At 39.0% G+C, this 14,327-nt stretch overlaps 1 protein-coding gene and 1 pseudogene across 3 annotated transcripts in view; both read left to right on the top strand.

Moving 5' to 3' along the window:
• Positions 1-14,327, top strand: part of SDK1 (sidekick cell adhesion molecule 1) — an 883,892-nt gene that overhangs the window by 293,196 nt on the left and 576,369 nt on the right. The gene's annotated exons all lie outside the window — the stretch shown is intronic.
• Positions 9,297-10,554, top strand: LOC101692633 (annotated as a pseudogene).

The following is a 14,327-nucleotide window of genomic DNA, read 5'->3' as shown; positions in this document are numbered from 1 at the left end:
ATGTGGGGCTTTTACTTGGTGTTAAATGTGGATCTTTTGATAAGTCTGTTTTTTTTTTCACTTGAAAAATTCAGGGGCACATTTTGGATTGATCTTAATCTCTGCCCTGTATTAGTGGTTAGTGGAAGTCCTTTATTTACCCTGAATTTTGCATTGAAATGTTCATGATTTTTTTTTTTTTTTTACTTCAGTTATAGGTTGGGAGAAGTGTGGCAGAAGTTTGGTCTTTATTTGACTAAGGGATGTTTGGAAGACCACATTGAGGATAAATTTAACTTTTACTTTCTTAAAATTAAAAAAAAAATTTGAGTTTAAACTACCTGAAATTTGAGCAGTTGATTTGTCTTTTGGATTTTTTCATAGAGTCCCAAATTTTCCTAGCCAGAGACTAGCCAGGAGGAATGTAGGTTGGTTAGAATGTAGGTAGTATATAAGGAATTAATTTGTGTCACTAAGTACACCCCAGATAGTCAAATATAAATGGTCTTAATATATTCAGTATTTGGTATCGTCCATAGTATTTTCTTCCCCATCAGTGTAGATAATTCACTTAAACCCCTCACTTGTTTTTGTTGCTTCCACCTGGGTGCTGATATTTGTAGAAGTGATATGTGGGAGAGTTTATTTTTGGAAAAGAAATCATTTTAGTTTATTACTTATGCTTACCTGAATAGTATAAAGTGTTAACATTAATATTTTAAAAATACAAGGAATTCATAGGAAATACTTTGCAGTTCAGGTAGAATAAGCTGTCCAGAAATTAAGTAGGCTTTTGTCTTAAGCTTGATTCATTTATTTGTACTAAAGTAGCACATTCAGTGACACCCCATTTATCTGGTCATTTTCCAGAATAAGATGGAATTTTCCAGGTAACTGATCATAAATTAGTTTTCCAGGTAACTGAATCTTACACCTTCAAGGACTAAAATTTTTTAAACCTAACCATTTTTGATGGAAATCTTTATAAAATATATTATACAGTTTATACCTTCTTACATTTGTCCATTTTCTTAATCAGAGGATATTCAATGTAATTTAGCCTTTTTGTCTGATGACTTGGGGCCACTATTTTTAACATGAAGTAGCTAAGTGTTATCCTTCCTTTTAAGTTTTTTTCTTCGTGGTCAGATTACTAATAAGCTGACATTTCTCCTGCTGTTGTATCTACCTCTGGTAACTTTTCTTGTACCCTCTCTGGTTTTGCTTTTTGTTCTTCGGGGCTTATGAAACTCAAGTTGTTAGGGATTACTGTTTATGGTAAATCAGAATTCAGGAGGATCATCAGAGTGAGGGTCCAGGGAAGCAAGTGAGATGTCAGAGTGCTGTTTTCCTCCACTGGCTGTGTCTATTATTCATGTTTCCCCAGACTGCTTTGTTCTGAAAGGTTGGTTGCTGAGAGATCACCGACTCATGGCATGTTGGGCCTTACCTGGTACGTTCACCTTCCCTCCCATGTGAGTAAACTGAGCCTTAAGAGAACATTCTGGAAATCTCCCTGATGTAAACAAACTAAGACCCGACATACCTTGGGTTTAGGACTTGGTATCCTGTCTCCAATCCCAGAGCTTTTCTGCTGTAACTACAATGTTAACTCCAGGCAGTGATTATGAACATTGTCATCAGTCTTGGTAGGTACCAAGAAAAAAAAAAAAAAAAAAAAAGGAAAGAAAAAGAAAATAGTTTGTGTTCTTTCTCATTGGGTCTCATGTTACTCACCCTTTTACCTAGCCTGTAGACTGGAGAATCATCCTGAAGTTCTTTACACTCTCCATTCTAAAAATTGCTAAAACGTTGCCTGGTTTACAGCCTCAATACCTCTAGAAATTTCCCTCCTCTCCATCTCTGTTACATGGCCCTGGTTTAGTCCCTTGTCATCTCATGCCTTTTTTCCTTCCTTGTTCTGCTCCCTGCCTCTGGGGTAATCATTCTCAAAAGCACCATCCTCTTGGCCAATATAAGCGCTCAATAAATGGAGAAAATATGGAGATAAAGAGTGATATGGAAAGATTATAACAAACATGGGCACCTGAGGCAAAGAATTCATACCAGTGGGTAGAAAAATAAAAACACCCAAATACATATGGAAAATAGTTGATATGCATGTCTAGGTCTAAAAGGAAATGATTCAAGTGTTACAGCAAGCCCAAACCATGTGATAAAGGTAGAGTAGGACATAGTGAAAACCCTGAATACAATATGGTAGGTAACTGCCACTGCTCTCTTACAACGTACTTGAAAATGAGCATTGCTTCTGATGAGACTGATTAGAATTCCATTTTAAAGTACAGACAGGGCTGAAGAATGTGAAGTCTACTATGTAAAATGACAAGTTGAATAAGACTTAAGGAAAAGACTTAAGGAAACAATGTGACTTGAAATGGAGAGGTTAAGGGATAGCTTATATGTGACTTTAGTTTGTGAATTTTATTGTTCTGAGGGTGATGTCAAAATAAATTACGTGTATCCTCCAGACAGTAAGGGATTATATTGTAAGCAATGCTTTAAATATTTTTGATTTTTATCAATTTTATGCATGTACTCTTGAAATAAAGCCAATTAACATGTAAGTTTATAATGAAAAATAGCAGTACCAGGTATTCTGCTTATTCTGAAATGTAGAAATTGATGTTCTGGGTATTTTTTTTATTTTTGGTATTAGTTCATTGATTAGTTCATCTTCTGCCTTTTTAAAAAAATTTATTTATTTTTTAAATTTCTTTTCAGTGTTCCAGAATTCATTGTTTATTACCACACCCAGTGTTCCATGCAATACATGCCCTCCATAATACCTACCACCAGGCTCACCCAACCTCCCACCCCCCACCCATCCCAAACCCTCAGATTGTTTTTCAAAGTCCATAGTCTCTTATGGTTCACCTCCCATTCCAATTTCCTTCAACTCCCTTCTCTTCTCCATCTCCCCATGTCCTCCATGTTATTTCTTATGCTCTACAAATAAGTGAAACCATATGATAATTGACTCTCTCTGCTTGACTTATTTCACTCAGCATAATCTCCTCCGGTCCCATCCATGTTGCTACAAAAGTTGGGTATTCATCCTTTCTGATGGAGGCATAATACTCCATAGTGTATATGGACCACATCTTCCTTATCCATTCGTCCGTTGAAGGGCATCTTGGTTCTTTCTATAGTTTGGCGACTGTGGCCATTGCTGCTATAAACATTGGGGTACAGATGGCCCTTCTTTTCATGACATCTGTATTTTGGGGGTAAATACACAGTAGTGCAATTGCAGGGTCATAGTGTAGTTCTATTTTTAATTTCTTAAGGAATCTCCACATTGTTTTCCAAAGTGGCTACACCAACTTGCATTCCCACCAACAGTATAAGAGGGTTCCCCTTTCTCCACATCCTCTCCAACATACATCATTTACTGTCTTGTTAATTTTGGCCATTCTATCAGGTGTAAAGTGGTATCTCAATGTTGTTTTGATTTGAATCTCCCTGATGGCTAGTGATGATGAACATTTTGTCATGTGTCTGATAGCCATTTGTATGTCTTCATTGGAGAAGTATCTGTTCATGTCTTCTGCCCATTTTTTGACATGATTATCTGTTTTGTGTGTGTTGAGTTTGAGGAGTTCTTTATAGATCCTGGATATCAGCCCTTTGTCTTTATTGTCTTTTGTGAATATCTTTCTCCATTCTGTGGGTTGCCTCTTTGTTTTGTTGACTGTTTCCTTTGTCTTTTTGTCTTTGATCTCTTTTTTAGAGCTCTTGCTAGTTTCCTATTGAGATTGCTGTGACCCTCCTATTTTAGTCCATTTTTTTCTCCTATTGCCCATCTTTTGGCTTCCGCCATCCAGTGTTTCACAGTATTTCTTTCTTAGCAATTTTAGGATATTAATTTTTTTCTTCCTTCATTGCTGCTCCTTCTTACATTTTTTTTTAATTAGGGTAAAATTGGCATATGACATTATATGAGTTTCAAGTGTACAGCATTATAATTCAACATCTATATGCGCTACAAATTCATCACCTTTAGAAGTATGGTTTACATCTATCAGCATACAGTTGACCTCCATCACCCATTTCACCCATCCCAATCCCTTTACCCTCTAGTAACAATCAATTTATTCCCTGTATCTATGTGTTTTTATATTGCATTTTTTTTGTTTTTCAGATTGTACACAAGAGTGAAATCATGTGGTATTTTCTCTGTCTTATTTTATTTACCATAATATCCTCAAGGTCCTTCCTTATTGTTGCAAATGGCAAGACTTTATTATTCTTTATGGTGTGTGTGTGGGTGTGTATGTGTGTGTGTGTCTTCTTTATCCATTCATGTATTGATGGATACTTAAGTTGTTTCCACATTTTGGCTATTGTAAATAGTACAGTGAACATAGGGGTGCACATTTATCTTTTTGAGTTCATGTTTTCATATTCTTTCCATAAATACCCAGAAATGGGATAGCTGGTTCATGTAGATGGCTATTATTAAAAAGACAAGAAATAACAAGTATCAGAGGGGATCTGGAAAAAAGGGAACTGTTATGCATTGTTGGTGGGAATGTAAATTGGTGCAGCCACTTTGGAAAACAGTGTGGAGATTCCTCAAAATATTAAGAATAGCCATCTAACAGGTACAAAGTGGTATCTCAGTGTGGTTTTGATTTGCATTTCCCTAATAATTAGTGATGTTGAACATCTTTTCATGTACCTACTAGCCATCTGTATGTCTTCTTTTGAAAAATGTTCAGATCCTATGCCCATTTTAAAGTCAGCTTCTTTGACTTTTTTTAAAGATTTTATTTATTAGAGAGAGAGAGAAAGAGAGATCACAAGTAGGCAGAGCAGCAGGCAGAGAGAGAAGGAGAAGCACGCTCCCTGCTGAGCAGAGAGCCTGATGCTGGACTTGATCCCAGGACCCTGAGATCATGACCTGGGCTGAAGGCAGAGACTTAACCCACTGAGCCACCCAGGCACCCAGCTTCTTTGATTTTTATTGTTGAATTGTATGAGTTCTGTATACATTTTGCTTCTTAGCCTGTTATTAGATATATGACTTGAAAATATCTTCTCCCATTCAGTAGGTTGCCTTTTTGTTTTTATGATGGTTTGCTTCACTGTGAAGAAGCTTTTTGGTTTGATATAGTCCCATTTGTTTATTTTTGCATATTGTATAATATAGTGGCCTAATTTCATTCTTTTCCATGTGGTTGTCCAGTTTTTCTAGTACCACTTATTGAAGAGACTGTCCTTTGCCCATTGTATGTTCTTGGCTCCTTTGTCATAAATTAATTATTCCTATATGTATGGGTTTACTTCTGGACTCTCAGTTCTGTTCCACTGATCTGTATTTTGTTTTTATGCCAGTATCAAAATGTTTTTATTTTTGTAGCTTTGTAAAATAATTTGAAATCAAGAAGATGTTACTTCTGGATTTGTGTGTGTGTTTTCCCCCAAGATTGCTTTGGCTATTTGGGATCTTTTGTGGTTCCATACAGATTTTAAAATTACTCTATTTCTGTGAAAAAATGCCTTTGAGATCTTGATAGGATTTACATCAAATGTATAGATTGCTTTGGCTAGTAAAGACATTTTAACAATGTTAATTCTTCCTGTTCATGAGCATGGAATATCTCTACTTATTTGTGTCTTCTTCAGTTTCTTTCATTGCTGTCTTAGAGTTTTCAGTGTCTTTCATTTCCTTGGTTGGGGAGTTAGAGAGGAGAAGGGAGTTGGGGGAAATTGGAAGGGGAGGTGAATCATGAGAGACTATGGACTCTGAAAAACAATCTGAGGGATTTGAAGTGGCGGGGGGGTACCAGGTCGTGCGTATTATAGAGGGCACGGATTGCATGGAGCACTGGGTGTGGTGAAAAAAATAATGAATACTGTTATGCTGAAAATAAATAAATTTAATTTAAAAATGTTTGTTCATATGTATAATACCCTTTTTGATGCAATTATAAATGGGATTGTTTTCTTAATTTTTCTTTCTTTGTTATTAATGTGTAGAAACAGCACAGATTTTTGCATATTGATTCTGTATTCTGCAACTTTAATGAATGTGCTTATTCGTTCTAACAGTTAGGCAGATTCATTAGTGTTTTCTATATGTAGTATTATGTCATCTACAAATAGTGGCAATTTTACTTCTTCCTTTCTGATTCAGATGCTATTTATCATTTTTCTTATCTTATTGCTATGGCTAGGACTTCCTATGTTGTGTTGAATAAAAGTGGTAAGAGTGAGGAGTCTTGTCTTCTTCCTAATCTTAGAGGAAAAGATTTCAGTTTTTTATTACTGAGTACAGTGTTAGCTAAGGGTTTGTCATATATGGTCTTTTATATGTTGAAATACTTTCCCTCTATACCCACTTTGTTGAGAGTTTTTAATCATTAATGGATATTGAATTATTTTGCATACTCTTTTTTTACATTTGTTTGTTTTGGTCTTTGTCCTTTATGTTGGAAGCTGTCCTCCAATGTCTGTGGGTTATAAACTCTTTGCACATAGATGGATGTCAAATGCCTTCTTTTCCCCCAGAGTGATCCATCTTATTTCATTATAGTTCTCTAGCTGTTAGTTTATATAGTTCTCATGTATTAAATTTTCCATTTTTAACTAGCAAAACCTGAAAGCTATTTAAATTAAACATAAGAAAAGACTTAAATTCTAGGGATATTAGATATTGCATTGGATTAGCATAGGAGGCTTAATAACTTCTGAAAGCTTTTTGTTTTGATTTTTAAATATTAATGTTATCTGTTATGTGGTGTGGTTGATTTTGTTGGGGGAATCAGGAGTAGAATTCTTGCCTTGTTTTGAATGGGAGGGTTTGTTTTCAGGAGTTTTACAATTCTCCTTCCCCAAAGTTCACTATAATTCAGAGGTTAAACTGGGTTTAGACTGATGAATTACAATATACGCTTCTTATTCTGGTAGAATTGCTACCTACTTGTGGTTGAGGACTCCTTCTAAGTGATACTTCATTACTGTGACCCTTAATTATGATAAGATAATGGGTCATTTTCCTCATTATTAATACTTAGTTGTTGAGAAATTATTTCACAAAAATAATCTAAATGTTTTAGGGGCACCCAAGTGGCTCAGTTGGTTAAGCATTTGCCTTCGGCTCAGGTCATAATCTTAGGGTCCTGGGATGGAGCCCTGCATCAGACTCCCTGCTTAGCAGCAAGTCTGTTTCTCCATCTCACTCTCTCTCTCTGTGATCTCTCTCTCACTGTGTCTAAAATAAATATATAAAATCTTCAAAAAAATAAAAATAGGAATGCATGGGTGGCTCAGTCAGTTAAGCATCTGCCTTAGGCTCAGGTCATGATCCCATGGTGCTGAGATCAAGTCCTCTATTGGGCTCTTTGCTCAGCGGGAAGCCTGTTTCTCCCTCTGCCTGCTGCTCCCCCTTCTTGTATGCTTGCTTGCTTGCTCTTGCTTTCTCTGACAAATAAATAAGTAAAATCTTTCCAAAAAAAATAATTTAAATGTTTTAAGCCAATGTAAAAAATAGGCAGATATCACAAAGAAAGTTCAGTGTTTTCATAGAAGGAGTAGTGATAGATATTTTCTCAAAATTGTTTTACTAATAGATGCTCACTTGTAAAGAGAAAAATTCATTATGGTTTAAATTAATAAAATGCACCAATTTATTTCAGAACTATCAAAGCTAATAAAATAAAAAAACTTGGACATTATTTTTCATTAGTATGACTGTGTGAAGTGTGGGTAGTTCTTTTATTACATTAAAACAAACTGTGGTAGGCTATAAAGAATTCTTTGTTTATCTGTTTATTTTAAAAGTAAAATTTATATTATTCTAATTGTATACAGTGTTGAATGTTTCATTTTTAAAATTTATGACTCTCATTCTTAACTTTAACAACATTTGATTACCTTGTTTTTTGTGGCTACTGTGTAGAAAGGATGCTGGCCTAAGACCGGAGGAAAGAAGACTGTTTTCTAAGTTGAGTTATACTACTCAGTTAGCTATGTAATATTCCCTTATTATATGACAAAATACTTCTATATAGGAATTTTTTTTTAAAAAGTACATGTGTAATTAGGTAATGCAAATGATATATGTGTGTGTGGGTGTGTGTCATGGTGGAAAATTCAGACATTATCAAATTGTATAAAATGAAAGTCTGCCCCCACCTCCAATGAAAACAAAACAGATTACAAGCAAACAGAAGTTTCCAGTGACAGAGCTCAAAACTGCTAATGGTTTCTGTACATCCTTGCAGAAACTTTTCATGCCTGGGTCAGTATATGTACATAAATCACAGTACAGATACTACTTAGCAACTTACTTTTTTCCCCTTACATGTTGGAAATGACTTTATGTAAACATATTTCTGGACATATTTCTAGCCCAAATCTGGTAGCTGTAATTTATAAATTACTAAGAAATTTAATTTTTAATTCTTTTTTTTTCTTAAATCTTAATTTTCCTCCTTCATGTTTGAATTATATTAGCAGAATGATTTTTAAAAATCTGCATGGAAAAATGTCTGAAGTTAAATAAAACTAATGTTAATAATGCACATATTGGGGGCGCCTGGGTGGCTCAGTGGGTTAAGCAGCTGCCTTGGCTCGGGTTATGATCTCAGGGTCCTGGGATAGAGTCCCGCATCGGGCTCTCTGCTCAGCAGGGAGCCTGCTTCCTCCTCTCTCTCTCTGCCTGCCTCTCTGCCTACTTGTAATCTCTCTGTCAAATAGATAAATAAAATCTTTAAAAAAAATGCACATATTGGGTGGTGAATTTGAAGTGACTTTTTCCTTTGTGCTTTTACATATATTTCATATTTTTAACAATTCACATTTTATTATGGAAAATCCATTTTAATAAAAATACCGTGCTATTATGAAATAATTATCAATCAGCAGTTGTTTAATTGAATTATAAACCCATATTCTTTACTGACTATTAAATCATACCTCATTAAAAATATTTTATCATTATTTTTCCTAGTCTATTTTTTAATTGAAGCACAATTTATATATAATAAATGCAGAGATTTTAACTATATCATTTGATGAGGTTTTTATCCACTGCACTTAAGATGTAAAACATTTCAATAATCTCATAAAAGTCCCTCAAATCCTGTTTAAATCAACCCCTCCTCTCCACCCAGACCACTGATGATCTGGCATCTATCCTCTGGATTAGTTGTTTCTTTCCAAGCATCATATAAATGGAATCACACTCCAGGGACTCTTCTGTGTCTGTTTCATTAAACATATCTGTATTTGTGTATCTTTGTCACAATTTTAAAAATGCCTTCTAGGCTCTCTGCTCTTCCCCGTTCGACAGACAGCCGTATCTTCAGGTGCAGTGCCAGCCGCGTGCCCAAGACACGATGGTGAAGGTTGGAGTGAACGGATTTGGCCGTATTGGGCGCCTGGTCACCAGGGCTGCTTTTAACTCTGGTAAAGTGGATATTGTCGCCATCAATGACCCTTTCATTGATCTCAACTACATGGTCTACATGTTCCAGTATGATTCTACCCACGGTAAATTCCATGGCACAGTCAAGGCTGAGAACGGGAAGCTTGTCATCAATGGGAAGTCCATCTCCATCTTCCAGGAGTGAGATCCCGCCAACATCAAATGGGGTAATGCTGAGTATGTTGTGGAGTCCACTGGGGTCTTCACCACCATGGAGAAGGCTGGGGCTCACTTGAAGGGCGGGGCCAAGAGGGTCATCTCTCTGCTCCTTCTGCTGATGCCCCCATGTTCGTGATGGGTGTGAACCATGAGAAGTATGACAACTCCCTCAAGATTGTCAGCAATGCCTCCTGTACCACCAACTGCTTGGCTCCTCTGGCCAAGGTCATCCATGACAACTTCGGCATTGTGGAGGGACTCATGACCACCGTCCATGCCATCACTGCCACCCAGAAGACTGTGGACGGCCCCTCTGGGAAGCTGTGGAGTGACGGCCGAGGGGCTGCCCAGAACATCATCCCTGCTTCCACTGGTGCGGCCAAGGCTGTAGGCAAGGTCATCCCTGAGCTGAATGGGAAGCTCACTGGCATGGCCTTCCGTGTCCCCACCCCCACCCCCAACGTGTCTGTTGTGGATCTGACCTGCCGCCTGGAGAAAGCTGCCAAATATGATGACATCAAGAAGGTGGTGAAGCAGGCATCAGAGGGCCCCCTTAAGGGCATACTGGGGTATACTGAGGACCAGCTTGTCTCCTGCGACTTCAACAGTGACACCCACTCCTCTACCTTTGATGCTGGGGCTGGCATTGCTTTCAATGACCACTTTGTCAAGCTCATTTCCTGGTATGACAATGAATTTGGCTACAGCAACCGGGTGGTGGACCTTATGGTCCACATGGCCTCCAAGGAATAAGAGCCCCCTGAACCACCAGCCCCAGCCAGAGCAAGAGGAAGAAAGAGGCCCTCAGCTGCTGGGGAATCCCTGCCCCAACTTATCCCCTAAAACACTGAGAATCTCCCAACCTCCACTGTTTCCATCCCAGACCCCCTGAAGAAGGGGAGGGGCTTGGGGAGCCCTACCTTGTCATGTACCATCAATAAAGTATACTGTGCCCAGCCCCCCCCCCCCAAAATGCCTTCTATTCATCTTTTTCTTAATGTTTAAGTAACTGGTCCAAAGTCATGCAGCTAGGAAGGGCCAGAAGCAGGGTTTGGTCTCAGGTTTGGGTCAGCCCAAAGCTCTTTTCCCTGGCCCAGTATGTGTGGCTTTTACAGGCCTTGTGATAGGAAATAAGGTCAGACAAGGGGGGTAGTCTCTGGTTGGTAGTACCTGGGAGGGTATGCTAAGGAATTGGTGCTCTATTCCTTGTGACCTGAGTTCTCCACAACAGCACTGTGATGCCTTGGGATGGAGAAGTACAGCAAACTACAAGTTCATTATAAAAAAGAGAGAGAGACAGGTTCCAGTTTTGCTTTAGCTGAGTATTCATTAAGTCGCTTCTGTGAGTCGGATGTTCTTCTAAGCCACTGGTTGCCAAAGTCCTGACTGTGGGGTGGTCTGACTGGACCTTTGAGTCCGGGGTTTTGACTTGAGATCTTGGTGTTATTAGGTGTTTCTCCATTAGGCAGGTCAGTTTGCCTGGAGAAGGTTCTGTCTCCTATGTGGAGGGTGATAGCTTGCCTGCCATTATCCGGGAAACTGAGTTCTTCTCAGTTTCTCTTCAGGAAGGTCGGCAGCCACCACTGTCCTGGAGTTATATCTGTGAGCCCAGGTGTCCCGTGTTATCCTCTGCAGAATGTACATCTCAGTGCTTGTCCTGAGAGCCTGAGGGCAGGCACCAGGTTGTGCTTAGTGGGGAAGAACATCCAGTTGCTCGCTGTGCCTCCCCTGATTTTGTCCTTCACACTCTTCTGGGAGGTAGGTCAGCCCCGCTGCCGAAATCCACTGGGGATTTTGCATCCTAAATCATGTCTGCTGTTAGATACCCTTTTGCCAGCTTTGGATTCTGGCATCTTTTGTTGACTATAACATTTTCTATCTATCTGTCTTATATTCTCTCCTCTGTTCCCTTTACCTTTAAAAGAAAATCCCTTCACTGTCATTTCATTGAGGTTTCCAAAAAAAGTATATACATGCTTTCATTCTGTCGTCTTTATCTTGGAAGACCTATTTGTTTATTAAATCATTCTAAGAATCGATATCCTTTCATTAGTTTTGTCTCTTAATAAGTTTCCGTCTATTAATTCTGAAGTAAGTTCAGAACTACTGAATTTCTGTATTTTCGGAAGATCAATGTAATTTTGATTCCAAGCCATCTTCCTGTTACCCTGTCAGCAACTTATCCTTATTCATTCTTAAGGTACATCCCCTTTAACCTGGAAAGGGGGATGGTGTCACACTGTGAGCTACCTTGGATGTCACCAAGGAATTGGTATTTCATTCCTTTTGTGTGGGAATTGATTAGGTCCACATGGCCCTGTTGTATCTGCCAACCCAACAGCTTCTGTGGTAGGTTTAGGACACAGGAATTTAAGACACTCCTCAGCCCAGAATGTCATGGACTTGGAGGTGGCATGGTAGGGGGAGCTCTTTAGTCCTATTGAGAGGAAATTACTTTGGTGGCTAATGTTTTCAGGAACTAAAGATGGGGGGGGAAAAGAGACCCCAAACACATTTGTACTGCTGGCACAATTTTATAGTTGTAGGCATCGAGATGCAGAATGGGGTCTCCTGGAGAGGTGCTTTTGTTGCATTCCTTTTCCTACCTTTCGCCCTGTCTCCCAAATTGGTATCATCTTCCTTCTGACTTTTTTTTAAAAGATTTTATTTATTTATTTGACAGAGAGAAATCACAAGTAGATGGAGAGGCAGGCAGAGAGAGAGAGAGAGGGAAGCAGGCTCCCTGCTGAGCAGAGAGCCCGATGCGGGACTCTATCCCAGGACCCTGAGATCATGACCTGAGCCGAAGGCAGCGGCTTAACCCACTGAGCCACCCAGGCGCCCCCTTCTGACTTTTCAACCTAGTCACTAAATGGTGTGGCTTAGCTCATATGGTATGACTTCTGGTTTTGTTGTTTGTGGGTTGAAACCTCCCTACCACCATCAAGGGGTACAAGAAGATCCAGAGGAGGGGTTTTCCAGTAGTTCCTTCCTCTTTGCTTATGGCACCTAGTTTCCAAATAGTTCAGTGTTTCCTTCCTTGTTTGGGACCCTGTAGCTAGGGCATCCTCTTACTTATTGAGATGTTGCAGCATGGCTGAAAAGACCACGCTTCATTTTAGGCAATTCCTTCAAAGACTTGGTGGTGTATGTCTGGTTTAAAATTTTATTTGTATGTTTCTATGGGATTTAATGGGAAAGTGAAAGAGGAGCTGTGGGGTTTTTGCCCTTGCCACCCGTGTGCCCAGGAGGGGGCTTCTTGCAAGAGCTTTAAGCTGGACAGGCTGAGTTTCTGCTGCCCCATTAGAGGATCCATGTGAAAGGTCTTTATGGTCTGGAGACTGTGGGCTGGAACTCAGAAGAGACTGATTTCTTGCCTGGCCCCCCCTGCATACTCATCTAGAGCAGGATGATGCTAGATGTAGATGAAGAAAGCACCTCTCATTGATCTTTGAACGCCTGGCAGCTGGCATAATTCATGGAATGTATGGGTGCTCAATAACAATTATAGACTGATTAAATGAGACAGTTATCACCATGGTGATCGTCTACACTGAGGTGAGTCATGGGCATGAGTAAGGTTACAAAAATTATTGGGTACATTGCCCTGGCCGGCTCATCAGTTCGGTGCATTGCAGTATCCAAACTGATGAGTGAAGAGTGTCCACTCTAGGATGGAAAACTGCTGCTGGCTGGGTTCAGCATCAGGGTAGCCAGCCCTGGTTGGAGAGCACAAGCCTTATCTGATGGGGGCAGTTGCTGCTCAGCCACAGCCGGTAGACATGATGACAAAGCTCTCAATTTGTCAGATTTAAGCAAAACTCTAAATCATAACATGAAATATCTTGATTTTGTTTTTAACTTAAATTTGTAATACTTTGAGGAAACTGAAATAGAGATTTGGGTCAGGTTTGGTGTGTGAGCCTTCATATTGTGGTTTCTAGCTAATCAACAGGAGGGGGACTAGGCTGCTGGGAACCTTCATAGGAGAGGCAGGTAGATGAAGGAGAATCCTTTAACAGCCTTGAAAAAGAGCAATTAAAGAGCTAGAGAGGAACAGTGAACTTGAACTTGAATCTAAAGAAGGGAAAACTTGCAAGAAATCTGGGGGAGGTTGATGGAGATCTGCTGTGACGTGTATGTATGGTGTGGAGACATCATGTAATTAGAGAATACAGTGAGTCCATCTTGAATACAGAGGATTCATGTTAGCATTGTGTGGCTGGCTTTGGTCTGGCCCAAGTACCCACGTCCAGACTGTGACTTAGGCATCAATGGAATCAAACTTGTTTTTGAAGTTATTTCCTTAAAGCTTTGCAAAAAAGAGTCCAAGTTCATATAAATTAATTTGACATTTTGAAAACCATTACTCATATATCTGTAATATAATACTTTAAAAGAGTATTTAAAATATTTCAAGGAATTTACATGAAACTGTCAAGGAAACCACTCTCTTTATATCTTCACCGTGAAAGGATGAGCCTTCATCTTGTCTGTCTGAGGAGAATTATGATGGTAGATCCTATTCCAGAAGGTTTTATTTTATTGGAGGGAAGCCCAGTTAAAGTCTCAGTATTAATTTTCTGTCATGTTATCTACCAAAGAACAGATTTCAAAAGTCTCTCAAACATTTGTCATAATTATTTCTATTTGCTAAACTTGATCAATGTTTTTCAAGTGACATATGCATCTCAAGTCAAAACTGAACATAGTATATCCTTGAGTATAACAA

Source organism: Mustela putorius, unplaced genomic scaffold (genome assembly GCF_011764305.1).
Source record: "Mustela putorius furo isolate JIRA1106 unplaced genomic scaffold, ASM1176430v1.1 tig00000139_pilon_pilon_pilon, whole genome shotgun sequence".
NCBI lineage: Eukaryota > Metazoa > Chordata > Mammalia > Carnivora > Mustelidae > Mustela > Mustela putorius.
This window is presented reverse-complemented; position numbering and strand designations above follow the sequence as displayed.